Consider the following 13684-nt stretch of genomic DNA (forward strand, 5'->3'; position numbering starts at 1 on the left):
AAGGAAATACTTTTCTTTCTTATTCTCATTTAAAATGTCTCGCTTTTAAAAAAATAATTATCTGAGTCTTACAACAAACGATTGATAGATTAATGCATATATACCATCAGAACAGTGTACATCGTTTGTTTTCATTCAAAGACTTTATGATTTTTCCTATAATGGTGGGCCGGTCTCTAGTCAAATTCCCCGGGACGATTTTTTTTTTGTCCCAGTCCAGCCCTGTAAGCAGCTCATCTGCAGTCTGGTGTTACCTGCATCTTCCTATTCAGAAGGCAGAATTTCCGAGTTCTGAGTACAATCGAAAGCACCACTACTGCAGTTTTTGTGTTGGATGTAAAAAGCAGGGTAGAATCATGCGGCGGTCAACGACGATCCAGACGTGGGATTTCTCTCATGGAACTGTGCACATTGTTTTTGTCCTTTCTATTGGTAGGTGGCACAGTGCACTTGTGGCAAGTAAGCAAGCTAGAAGACTGGCAGTCTGGCTGGGTAACCAGTTACGGAAGCAACACATTAACAAGAGAATTCTGAGTAAAACCAAAGTTACTTTCCCTAGTAACTAGTTACTCTGAAAAGTAACAAGTAACTTGAAGTAACTGAGTTACTTTTGATAGAAGTAAATAGTAATGTAAATAAGTTACTAATTTAAAGTAACTTACCACACACTGTTTATTAGATACCAATATGAATATGTCTACCATAAAACCTGTGTGGAGCGAAGTTATATTCAATCAAGATGGTCTGGCCATTCTCGTTTCCAACATTATATTTGCAGTGTTCGTCTATCTATCAATATCTGCGTAGTATGGTTTTGCACCAAGTATCCTATTTTCTAAAGCACAGCATGTAAAGGGTAGCTCGGTTAGCAAGATGCTAGCATGTAGCGCTTAGTGAGACACGCCTCAGACGAGTTGAGCAAAGACCCCATCTGTGTACTTTATACGTGAGCAACGGATTTAAATAAAATTAACGTTTCAAAAGACAAACTTGAAGATAAAAAACAATATACTTACCGGAGAACCGCCAGGGTTTGCCGCTGCCATCTTGCCGCTCCTAAATTCAAAACTGCCTCTGCAGACAGGCAGGGGAGGCATGGAAATTGTCTTTGAGTTAGTCAAACGTTTTCCTTAGTTCGAGTAGATGATAAAATAAAAGAAAAATGAATGGGGTTTTAAGTAGGACTAGGCGTTCTGTAATGATTTCTATTTAAGAGAAAAAATCACTCACCTTTAAACAGCTCTCTTTTAGGAGACACACTGCCTGCTAACGGTGTCATGTGATCAAGAAGAGTAATTTAATTGGCTGAGAGCCGCTCGACTCGATTTAGTGCTGATTGCTCTGGCTTGGGTCATTCAAGTTCATCACTTTTGCAGTTGAATTTTTGCAGGTGAATTTTTGCAGGTGAATTTTTTGCAGGTGAATTTTTGCAGGTGAATATTTTTGCCGGGAAATTTGGAGGATAAAAATTCAGTGTTATAAATTCAGTGTCTAAAAATAGTTGAATTCTGATGATACTATATTTCTTCCATACCAGATGCCCACTAGTGCAACATGCAAATGTCACTTTATATTGAGACCCACTGTTTGCAATTCATTTCCATTCTGGTTTTAAAGTAATTTAGCAAATCGTGTCTGTTGCAAAGTACATACAATAATAACTAGCATAATATTATAGACTTGAGTTTAAAGTACAACAAAAAACTTGGTAAACAACTACACAAAGTCTAAGTTATTATTTACCTATTTAACCCTGTGGGGTCATCATTGTATGTCATAACCTTAATCCTAACCATCGGCGTAACTTTGTGCTGAACATTGGAGGAGGGGGTGTCAAGATCTCTAAATAAATAACTAAATAAATCTGGGTAACTTCCCAGATGATCGAACATGCAGCTATTTTGCTGGTAATAACTAAAATGAATAAAGAAAACAGCCTATTTATATAAGATAATTCATAATTTTATTTGGGGGGTTTTATTGATTGGGTCAGATTATTTGGGGGGGGGCATTTTAATAAAAAAATTATTATGATTGTCGGGTTAGAATTAAAGTTAAAGTTACGGTTGGGGTCATCACTAATAATGACATCAATGATACATGATGAAATACATCATTCTGTTTAACAATGTTTATATTACACACCTTGCTAGGTGAGGAAGAAGAGGCATGCTGCCATCATGCTGCTTCAACAAGATGTGCCATGAGCAAATTTTAAATGATGCGTCAGTTTCATTTGTCAGCATAAATCTGATTATTGAACAACATTGCTAACAAGCTCCAATGTTTCCTTAAAAACCTTTAAACCTTTACTAAATTTCATTTACTTTATCTGCTTTTTTTTTTTTCTTTACCTCAGTCCAGTGTTGGTGAGCTTGTGAAGTGGGAGGTGTTTTAGCAGTTTAATGTACCAGTTTAATGTAAGTTCTCTAAAAGATTTTAAATCAGTTGTGACTAATGTGCTCAGTTGTTTTTATCTGAGACTGGTGTTTGCATATGTGCCTATTTAATGTGTTTTTCATTGTAATGCCTGCTTTGATGAAGCTATTCTCCAACCCCAAGATAAGCTTCTCGTATGGGAGACAATAAGTAATCTTAACGTTAATTAAGCATTCTGCTCTGTGCTTCTAGAATTGTCTTCATTGTGTGCCCACTTGTAGTGAGAGCAGCCTCAGTCCTAATTCATCTCCATTAATGGATAAATGCTAGTACGCACAGATAAATTTGCAATCAATATATGTTTTGCGATTATTTGTAGTTCTAATAGGCCTAATACAAATCAGCATCTTCATTTTTCGTTGGTTTTTTTTGTTTGTTTTTCCGCAAGCCACGGTTCACATTAGCAAAGGCTTCTGTGAATAGCAAAATGTTTGAATTTTTAAGTCCAATTAGCATTTGATAGAACATCCAGAAGGGGGTGTGTTCCATCCAAACTACAGGCAATCATGTCAATCTGCTAATGATCAAAGCAACTCAACGAGGGAAAAATTTCCCTCAACAAATTTCCAGCAAGCAACTTCTCTCAACCACATGATAAATACATCACTGGAAGTACAAATTTTTCCCGAGCAAACAACAGTTGCCAGTGGGTCACTAGCCTTGACTTTCTCAGCAGTTGCGAACACCAATTGGGGAATACTCACTTTCCCCTGGCGTTTGGTGTTTGCCAGGTAGCTGCCAACCGGTCTGTAGGCCTACGTGACTGAGGGCTTATTAGACCGCCACAAATAAATAATTGAAAACGTGACAACAAAGGACTACTTAAGAATGGGAAAAATAACAACATTTTATGATCTACTTACATGCTAAGTTAAATCTTTAAAATATAAAAAAAAACCATTAATGGCTTGTTTACAAAATGTAAAGAACTTAAAGGGAAACACTTTTCACTGTGTTTGAAAGTTTAAGACATTTGGGGAAAAACTCTATATGATATGACAACGTTAGGCTAAAAAAAATCCCACTTGACCCAAAGTTGTTCATGCTTGATTAGTCTCCAGAAGAATACAATTATTATAATAATAGGAGTAAAGGAGGTGTTTTGTTTTCATCCAATTTTGCATCAACAATGCAAATCTCTCTGGGGTGGTATCAAACAATGATAGATTTTTTTGGCATAATACAATAAAATTATAGGTGACAGCTTATCTTACATTCAGTCAGGACCACTGAAAGAAAAAGCTGCAGTGATTTATATATGCCAGCTGTCTGAGCACATCTCCCTACCCAAATGTGTGGATACATGGAAGCCTAAAGCAGAAGCAAAAACCTCCCACCCAAAGTTTAAAAACCATTTTCATGAAACAGCAGTGTTTTTTGTAAAGCATGTTTAACCATATATTATATACAGGTTTTTAAGCTGTAAATAAACAATGCCCGGAAAAGTCTTGTTTCAGCAAGAAAATGCTAAACCACATATTTCTCATATTATAAAAGCAGGACTTTGTAATAAAAATCCTATATCCAGCAAGAAGAGGAACAAATTTTGCTTTCAGAATTACAGCAGCTCCCAAGATAGTAGAGTGGTGTTGAAACAAAAGGCAATGCACTTTATTCCTTTGCATTTGTATTCTTAGTTTTAACATTTAGAAAGTCAACAGTACAGTATTCATTTGAATTAATGATTTAAATTTGGAATGTCAAAGCCACTTTAAAGTGATAGTGAAAAGAAACTACACCCTCTGTCAGTTCAGGACATAACAGAAGTCATCTGGTTTTTAGCAGATTTTAAAATTAGGTAAATATAGCCTCACGTGAATGGCACAACATATTCCACATTTCTTTATTTAATGAACAAAAACTAAGCCGAAATGCAGAATAGTGTGTGAAATACTAAGAACAGAATTACTGCTTCTATAGACAGCAGCCAGGTTCTGTTCACTTGATTAACTGATCAGTCGATTGATTAATTCACAAGGAAGTGTGAAGATCTCTATAAAAGCACAGGTTTTGTCAGTTTGTTGGTCTGGAGCATTCAGGTATGTGTTAACACAATGCCCAGGAGGAAAGACATCAGACATGGTGTGAGAGAAAAAATTGTTGCTCTCCATCAATCTCAGAAGGGTCGTGAGGCCATTTCCAAAAAATCAGAAGTCCATTATTCCACAGTGAAAAAGATTCACAAGTGGAAAAGATTCAAAAGAGTTACCAGTCTTCCCAAGAGTTGATGTCCATACTAACTTATCCCAAGGTCAGACCATACATTGCTCAGGGAAAAAAACCCAAGAGCTTCTTCTCTACTCGAGTTTGACTCTACAGGCTTCCCTTAGCATGCTAATTGTTAAAGTTCATGACAGTGCAATTAGAAAAAGGCTGAACAAGGATGGCTTGTTTGGAAAGTCTCCTCTTTCTAAAAAGAAGAGGGCAGCTCAGCTTGGGTTTGTAAAGTTGCGTCTGAGCAAATCACAAGATGTTTGGACAGATGAGACCAAAGTGGAGATACTTGGCTGTGATACTGTGGTATTATCGTAAGATAGCTGTGTATGAACAAATGGCTGAAAACCTCAGTGAACTGAAGAAATGTTGAAAAGAAGACTTGCTCAAAATTCCTCAACAGCGATGTGAGAGACTGATTAAAGTCGTACAGAAAACTATTACTGCAAGTTACTTCCAGTTACCGATGATAAAGGTAGCTCTACAAGCTTAGTTTTTAATGTAGTATGTCAGTCCGGATATGAATTATCTTTTCTTTTTACCATCAATTTACATCTTGGGCCACAAGCAGCCTAAGTGGGTTTCAACTGCTCCCATTTCTTTTAGTGTAATGAAGTTTAACTTGCAAACTGAATCACTGACGTGTCTTAAGAAAAGAAAAAAGAAGTGAAATAAAATGTATCAGTTCTTCTACTTTATTAAAAATGCTGGTGTAGTAAATCAAAAAAACCTGTCAGCACAGCTCACTGGACTTAAGCAATGCAGTCAGCAGACTGGACCTTTCGGGAAACTGATTCTTGCCCACAGGCCATATGTTTGACACCCTCATGTTTAAATCAGTTGTAGCATTCCTGTTTTAATGTACATTCCAAACAGTATCTCAACCTTATTGGAAATTCTGCTGCACTACGACATTACAAAAAAGCATCCAATTGTCTGCAATGAAAACCTACTTGTACAAATGCATAGGTATACTTACTTACTTACCCAATTGTTATTCATGCCACAATGAATGCATTGAAGTGAACCAATGTGGCTCTTGCTCATTATGCAGTGACATGATCCAGACCACACAAAGGCTCTGCAGATTTAAACATATTCAAACAGAGTCACAATGAAAAGTTGTAAATGTGCTGCAAGGCTGTGTGAGTTAGATAGTGTCATGCAGACATCCTCAGTCCATCTGTGGTAACTAATTATGTCAGCATCAGCAGCTAATTAGAAAGGGAAAAATGTGGAAATGCCAGATGTTGAATGCCCAGATCAATCAGGCTGGAATATAAAAGTTGCTGCTGCAACTTAGTTTCAGTACTGGGTTGGTTTATTCTCTCTAGCACCCATGAGCTCATGTGGATGTGAGAGTGAGAGCTGCCTTTAGAAAATGTTTGTGCTTTAATAGAATACGAAAAAAAAATGGAGAGGGGTTTCTACATTTCTCTTCTTTTTTTTTACCCCCCTTTGGATCAATTGTGCTGAAAAGAGCGACAAGTAAGATTGCTTTTTTTTTTTGACTTACTACCATTATCCGAATGGAATGAGCACTGAAAGTTTCTCCCATTAATCATTACAGCAACCAAGTCGCTCTCACTTTTTTCCTGTACACGAGTGGTATGTCCTGCACACACACAACTAAAGGTGGAACGCAAACAGTGGAAAAGCTACCTAAAAATAATATGAGATCATATTGCACTCAGACACCCAGACAGGCTCAGGGACAAATAAATACACACATACTGTATAAAAGATCCCAACACTGGCATTGAATTCCCGGCCTGATCTCAGCAGGGTCGGTGCAGTTGAAAAGCTAATCCAGAGGTGTGTAGGTGGTGCAGGGACACATAAAGGAAAGGGCTGGCACGCACAGCAACACAAGTCTGTCATTAAGTAGAGATACAAAAACAAAGTGGAGCAATTTGTTGGAGATGTGAAGCTGTCCAAATTATAGACGTTTGATTAAAACGGTCAATAAAGCTGTTATTGCAGCAATATGTCAGCAAAGTCTTTTAAGAATATTTGGCTTTTATCTGTGAAGGCTTTAACGAGGTAACCCTTCTTATAGTTGTATACAGACTATATGAGAAAATGAGAATGAATACCATGCAAATGACAAGTCATTTTTGTTACTGCAGCACTTTGTTTTTTTGTTTTTCCATTTTGTTCCATGTAGTAATTATCACACAGCAACACTCAACACTCAAGCTTTTATATATACAGAACTAGATATAGATTTAGGGTTAGTATATACAGAGTATATCTATGAATATGTATGTGTATCTATATCATATATAGAGCGACACCCATTTTTTTTGGTATTTTAAGTGGTTTTGAGCAATAGTAGTTCAGGCTTTTTGAAGAACTTTCAAAGTTTTTTTCTTTCCAGTCTTTGTACCTGAACATTTTAAGGAAGGTTTTGTATGTGTGTGTGTGTCTCTGTGTTAGGAGCCTTTTTTTTATGATTCATAGGTCAGTATTAAGTGGCCTAACTCCTAAGGTGATTCAGAAAGAGCTATTTACTGGAAATCATAGTTCATCAGTTTCCACCGACACAGTGGAAAACTGTTAGTCAGGTGTAGCCCAGATGGAAAAAAATCATACTTATTCTCTTTACATTAACTGTCCACATCAACAAGCGTCGTATTTCCTATGACCATTGAATGCACCTCTCAGTTCACCCCACGTGAGGGCACCTAGCTCAGCAACCAATCAGAGCCTACCCAGGCCGCATTGACCCTGTCAGCCAGGAAGTGAAGTGGAGGTGCATGGTGCTCCCGGGTTTTTTCTCATCTCAGCAAGAGGAGTGGAGGCATCTACTACTCAAACCGAGAAATCCACGGACAAAAGAGAGGAAAACTCAGGATTGAGAGGAAGGAAAGCCAGCGTACTTACCTGCTGGAAGTCCGGAGTCGAGTGGCTGGATGAAGGAGAGAGGCAACGTCGGTAAGACGAGTGTTATTCTGATGGAAAAAACTTGTAGAGACTTACCGTCGCGATCATGCTAATGCTAGCTCGGTGTCTCACAGGCTAACCACTCACCTTTCATCCGGAGAGCTGCTGCAATTCCAACGCCAGTGTGTGTTGGGCTTTTGTGAAACAGAGCAACGGTGAGCAACATGTTCTTAGCTGCTCTAAAGCTAATTTTTGTCAGTTCACTGTGAGTTTAAAGTAATCTAGAGGGTAATTTTTAGTGCATTTCTCTCTCACGAATAGGCCTATAGTGTGGAGAAATTAAGCACACTGCTTTAATGCCTCTGAACTGAACTCACATGTATATTTTGTTGCTTATTTGCACATAGTTCTGAATTTGTTATGGTGTATTGTATTTTGAGTGTCAATGGTTACTTACCATAAGTATTGTTTAATTAATGTTTACATGAATAGAGAAATATTTGAGCAACTTAGATGTTTAGTTCTCATATTTGATATGCTTGAAAATTGAATGTTGTACAACAGAACTGTGAGATTTGATAAGATTTAAGATGTTGATGCAATGAATATGAGGTGATGCAATATTTTGATTTTGTATTTTAACCTTAAACAATGCATCTGAAACAGACTGATTAGAATGTACATTTTATGACCTGGATTATAGGTCAGGTTTTTTGGAGAGGACGGAAAAGTCCAAGGACCAGGACGATATTCTGGTTGTGATAGATGGCGAGCCAACCACTTTGAGGACGATCTACCCCAAAGAAGATACACACCACACACTCATACATTCCAGTTACATTCACAAGGACCTTTGAAGTTGGCTATCGCCAGCTTAACTCTAAATTCTTAAAGGGCCCCAACGAGTACTTTTATTTTGTTGAGTGTGCACACTATTTATTTTATTTTATACTTTATCTGTACAAATTGGACAAATACCTGTTATACTTTGTAACAATACAAGAGTGGCTACTCAAAAGTTAACATTGTGTCCAGGTCATTATTGCTGCTCAATACTTTGGCTCCATACGAATTTGGTGTCTTCTGATTCTGGCCAGGGTCTTATTAGGGGCAGGGATAGCTCAGTAGGTAAAGTGGTCGCCCCATGATCGGAAGGTTGGCGGTTCGAATCCACTTAACGGCTACCCTGAGGTACCCCTGAGCAAGGTACCGTCCCTACACACTGCTCCCCGGGCGCCTGCTTAGTGGGCTGCCCACTGCTTCACTGAGTGAATGGGTCAAATGCAGAGAAAAACAAGTAATTTCCCCATGGGGATCAATAAAGTATCCATTATTATTATTATTATTATTATTATTATTATTACGAGCCCAAGTAATTATTGCGCTGTAATTCACCTTTATACCTTAAAGTTGGTTACACATGGATTGGCCTCCAAAGAGTCTGGTCACACCAAATACTGACTTTCAAGTTTGTTAGAATTGCACAAACTCTCTTTTTGCCTTACAATACTGTATTTGCATTAACTGTCAAATAAATTGTTCAATAAATTGCTGCACTTTCCCTCCTTATTTGTGTATCAAAATATAAAGAAATCAGATGTAACTTTAGACTTTGTGCGTTATGCATGCATACATTCGCAAATGTAGAATATAGTTTGTGGCAGTATGTAGTAGTCAGTTAGCATTTCCCTGCTGTAAGCGTCACTCCATGCTGATTAAAACAAACACCTCTAATTATCTGGAAATTGTATTTGAACTGGTACAGAGATGGAACACGATGACAAACAGGCAGGAGAAACAAAAAAGCTTTAGTGTACAAACGAAATCTTTGCAAGCAACTTTGGCATTCAGCATGACAACAGGCAAAAAAAACCCCAAAACAGTGCCAAATCAGTATACAAACCTAAAACAAAGCAGTTCCATTAATAGCGCTTGTCAGATACTTTCTATTTCAAGAGCAAGTTCTAGACCCCACGCAAAGGTGTCTAGGGACAAAATTGGACACATCCTCTCCTAGGTGTTGAGCAAACTACTGATGCTAACATTTTGTGAAGCTCGACTGACACATGCACGTACACACATATACAAGCGCACCCCCTGTGGGATGGCAGGCTGGAAGGGCTTATCCAATCTGTCAGTGTGCTGCCAGCATGCTCTACTCTCCCTCCGCTTCATGACCTGCACGCAAAGAGGCATTTACCCAATAATCTCACTGTAACACTTTTCTATGTCATATACTAAAAAGAGTTCAAAGGTTTCAGTGTGCTTATTTTTATTTTATGCTTTATTGATTGACTTTTTGTAGTAAATAGTGAAATAAGCATATTAAATAAAGAAAAAGGTATTTCTATTGTAAGTAAAGGGTGTGAATCAAATCAAATCAAATCACTTTTATTGTCACATCACATGTGCAGGTACATTGGTACAGCACATGTGAGTGAAATTCTTGTGTGCGAGCTTCACAAGCAACAGAGTTGTGCAAAATACAATAATGTAAACAAGCAAAATACAAGAATGGCTACATCTGAAACTAATAAATATATGTACAATATATAATAGTATATGCATTTCTGGATGTGTATACTAAATATTTTTCTATGTGTGTGTGTGTGTGCGTGTGTGTGTGTGTGTACACATATTTTACAAATTAAATAGAGTAAACAATAAATAAAATATATAAAAATATACAGAGTTGAGACATGTGCAAAACAGTGGCATTACTGTACAGTATGGAGTGCATAATGTTAAAGTTCCAGTAGTGAAGCTGAGGTGTCTATGACGTGTTCAGCAGTCTGATGGCCTGGTGGAAGAAGCTGTCTCTCAGTCTGAATATCTTTATTCATACACCAAATACTATTTCCAATTCCAGTTAAACATATATATTACACACAGTTGAATGTAATAAGTTACTGAGTGATGCAGTGCATATTCAAAATGGACTTCCCTCTCTACTGCCTGCTGGAAATGGGGTGTCTCCATAATTATGAGGCTGGAGGACAACCTGCTGGTTAATCGGGTTTTCTCCTGAACCACCAAGCCTGAATAAATTGCTCATGAGGCCATACCTGTCGAGGATACTTAACCTCCATTTTGTCCTGGGCACCATTTGCTTCTAAAGTTATAAAGGGCCCTTCATACATTTGTCTCTGTTTTTTTTTTTTGTAGCAAAGGCCTGACTCACTGGATTCTCATTTCACACTAATTTAACATAATTCCACAGTGAAACACACAAATATAGCTTGTCATCTATTTGCATTACATGGTGGTCTGCTTTATCAGTTTTTTATTATTTTTTTCACAGATTTTCTATTAAAATGCTTGGGCAGCTACTCAAAACAATACCAAAGTGTCATTCATATTTTATTAGCTTGAGAACCCAAATTTCACACATGCTCTTCTACTTCTATAATGCACGGAAAGACACACACACATTAATATGGCTTAGGTAAGAAATTTAGATGGTTTTGCAGTGTTTTGTTTTATCATGGTTTATCTTTTACTCGACCATGCAAGGGCGACAAATTTTAAAAGACAGATAAATTTAGTAGGACTTCATTAGAATAAAGACAGCCCCATCCACACCATAGATACTCCTAGTGATTTTGTAGTAAAGAACATACATCTACGTGTTATGAGCTTATGAGAAAAAAAAGTCTTTCATGACACAAAAGAAGATATTGGCAAGAAAGTGTGAGGGTTCTGCAGGAAGCTGCATCCTGACACTGAATACAGTGTGATGCAAGTGCTAATATTTCGGTTTTAGTCCACTAAAATTGTTTTGGGCTAAAGTATTTTGAGAGCATGCAAATATATAAGAGAGGAATAGGGGAAATTCATTAAACTGTGAGTGTCATTATTTTGTTTGAAACAATTAGCTTGCTAGAAAGCTAATGTTAGCTATGCTTTGCCAAGCTAACTTTCCTAATAGCTAAATTCATTAGCTTACCAAACTAATTGTCCACAGTTGGTTTATCAACACCATACTTCAGACAAAGAACTGTATATTAAGATGTTCATATCCTCTGTGATGTCAGCTATTGAATTTGGAGTTCACATATTGAAGCTTTTCTGTCAACGTTTTAGCTGCCATGGTAGGTCTTTGGAGCCTAAAGCTATCATGTCATACAAGGCAGAGAGTGCTAGATAATGAGCCATTACTAGATGTAGCACAGCAAAGGTTTTTATATTGTCTCTAGTAAATTAAATGGTTTCATGTAGAAGAAATATTTGACTGCAAAACTGGTTAAATTTGAAACAACAGAGATTATTACACTTCATGTGAAATACATAACATGTGCATTGAGCTATAAATGATTGCAGCCTGTTGCTGCGATTACTGCCAGATGAATTCAGACATTGACTGTGAGTGTCTATTGTAGCGACACAAACAAACATATTATTTTAAGTGGTGTCAATAAGCCAACCATTGCTTCTTGTGTTCCGCATGCTCAATTTAGTCATGTTTCCACAAAAAAAAAAAAAATCCTGCAGGGCATGTGCTTATTACATGTGCTTATGTATGAATACTGATGTACTTTTCCTTTTGAGATGCTATGATGATGAGTTTGATTAATACGCATTCTGAAAGAAAACTTGTTCTCTGTCTGCCAAATGTAAGCCTTTGCTCCCAGGAGCTGCCTTCCATTAGCATATAATATAATTTCTCCTCCATGCTTCTTTTGATATGCCACTTAGTCTACCAAAAGACTTCTTGCTGGTTTCGTTTCAAAGGGAACTCTGAAAGTTAAGTCAAAATTCATTTGCAGTCAAAGTTCATTTGCAATCTGGTGCCCAAGGAAGCAGCATACCAATGTAAACTCACCATGTATCTTAATTTGTATGTAAATATAAACAGCAAAAGCTTCCAAATTTCAATTTTCACATCTGTGTCTATGCTGCATGATTCTAAATTATCATTGGGTCTATAATATTTTTTGGGGAACTTTTTTTGATACAACTTTCAAGTAACCCTTAAAGCCTATTAAAGCAGCTTTACTTTGTAATCACATTTTCATCAATGGCACCTTCAAAGAGATGCTGGTCTGTGATCACAACACCTACACGAGAATCTGCAGTTACTTTCAACTAATTATAATCACTTTTGTTTTCATATCTCCTTTAATCAACTTTGGTTACAAGAACGTCTGTGATGGTGTGGATGGACTTGGTCTGATGAATTGAGCAATGCACTCTTAGAAAATAGAGTAATCCACCCAAAAAGCTTCAAGGTAATGTTGTACCTTCTACTCAGGGTACTTTCTTACTTTTCTGTGGTTTTACCACACAAACCTTAACCTTGAACCTTGAACCTTGAACATGGTAAAAAAATGTAACATTCCAAAAATACTATTTTTTTTTAAGTCAAAATTATAATCATTATAATAAATTTGGACAGTTTTTTAAGCCCACATTTAAACGAATAAGAAAATAGTTGTAACTTTAAGTATCAGGAAATTCTGATTTTATTAAAAACAGCTGTGAACGTTTGGCAACTTTATGTACACGGAGAGCACAAGTATCACTAATTTTGCATCAATTTCAGTTTATTGTGGCTTCATTAACCTTCCAGAGTACCAGCACAGCACAAACAGTTTCACTGGTGTGTAGCTTTTAGTTTTTGTTCCATTGTTATTTGTAATTACTGGCTCCCATGTGGTTTATAACTTACACCCTTTTTAAGCTTGTTTTTTCACTTTTATTATTTTTTTTAGTTGTTATGTATTTCTAATGTTTTACTGATTGCTGTTACGGTATTAAATGTGCTGCATAATTCCTTCATGTGGATTTCTGTTTTTACCTCCATCCTGCGCCATAGTATCCCTCTCTTTGGATTTGTGTATATGATATAGATCTTCTCTCTCAGTTTTTATCATGTATTGTTCAAGCCTCTCTTTTGTTTCCAAATCACCGTAGTCTCTCCAGTTGACTTCCTTGTTTGTGATTTGTTCTTATTTTTGACCTTGTTAGTCTAATAGGCTTCCTGCCATCACTGTGCTGTTTGTTGTTATTTTTCAGCAGTGATTAAAATGTGTCTTTGACTACCTGCCAGCCCGCCTTGGATTCTTCTCAGCATTTCAGTTTTTTCCTATTAACACTATCACCAGCACGACAGTTTGTGCATGCAGGTGTTCAAAGACCTGGAAGC

General features: G+C 37.1%; 1 long non-coding RNA gene across 1 annotated transcript; it reads left to right on the forward strand.

Moving 5' to 3' along the window:
• Positions 1–7269: 7269 nt before the first annotated feature.
• LOC146547750 (uncharacterized) lies at positions 7270–9087 on the forward strand. Its single transcript, XR_014890836.1, has 3 exons — positions 7270–7590; positions 7674–7754; positions 8243–9087. It is a non-coding gene; the product is annotated as an uncharacterized LOC146547750 (long non-coding RNA).
• Positions 9088–13684: the final 4597 nt, after the last annotated feature.

This window comes from Mchenga conophoros, linkage group LG23 (assembly GCF_057382185.1).
Source record: "Mchenga conophoros isolate Kocher_MC1m ecotype Shallow Benthic linkage group LG23, M_conophoros_male_GT1.1, whole genome shotgun sequence".
NCBI classification, from domain to species: domain Eukaryota; kingdom Metazoa; phylum Chordata; class Actinopteri; order Cichliformes; family Cichlidae; genus Mchenga; species Mchenga conophoros.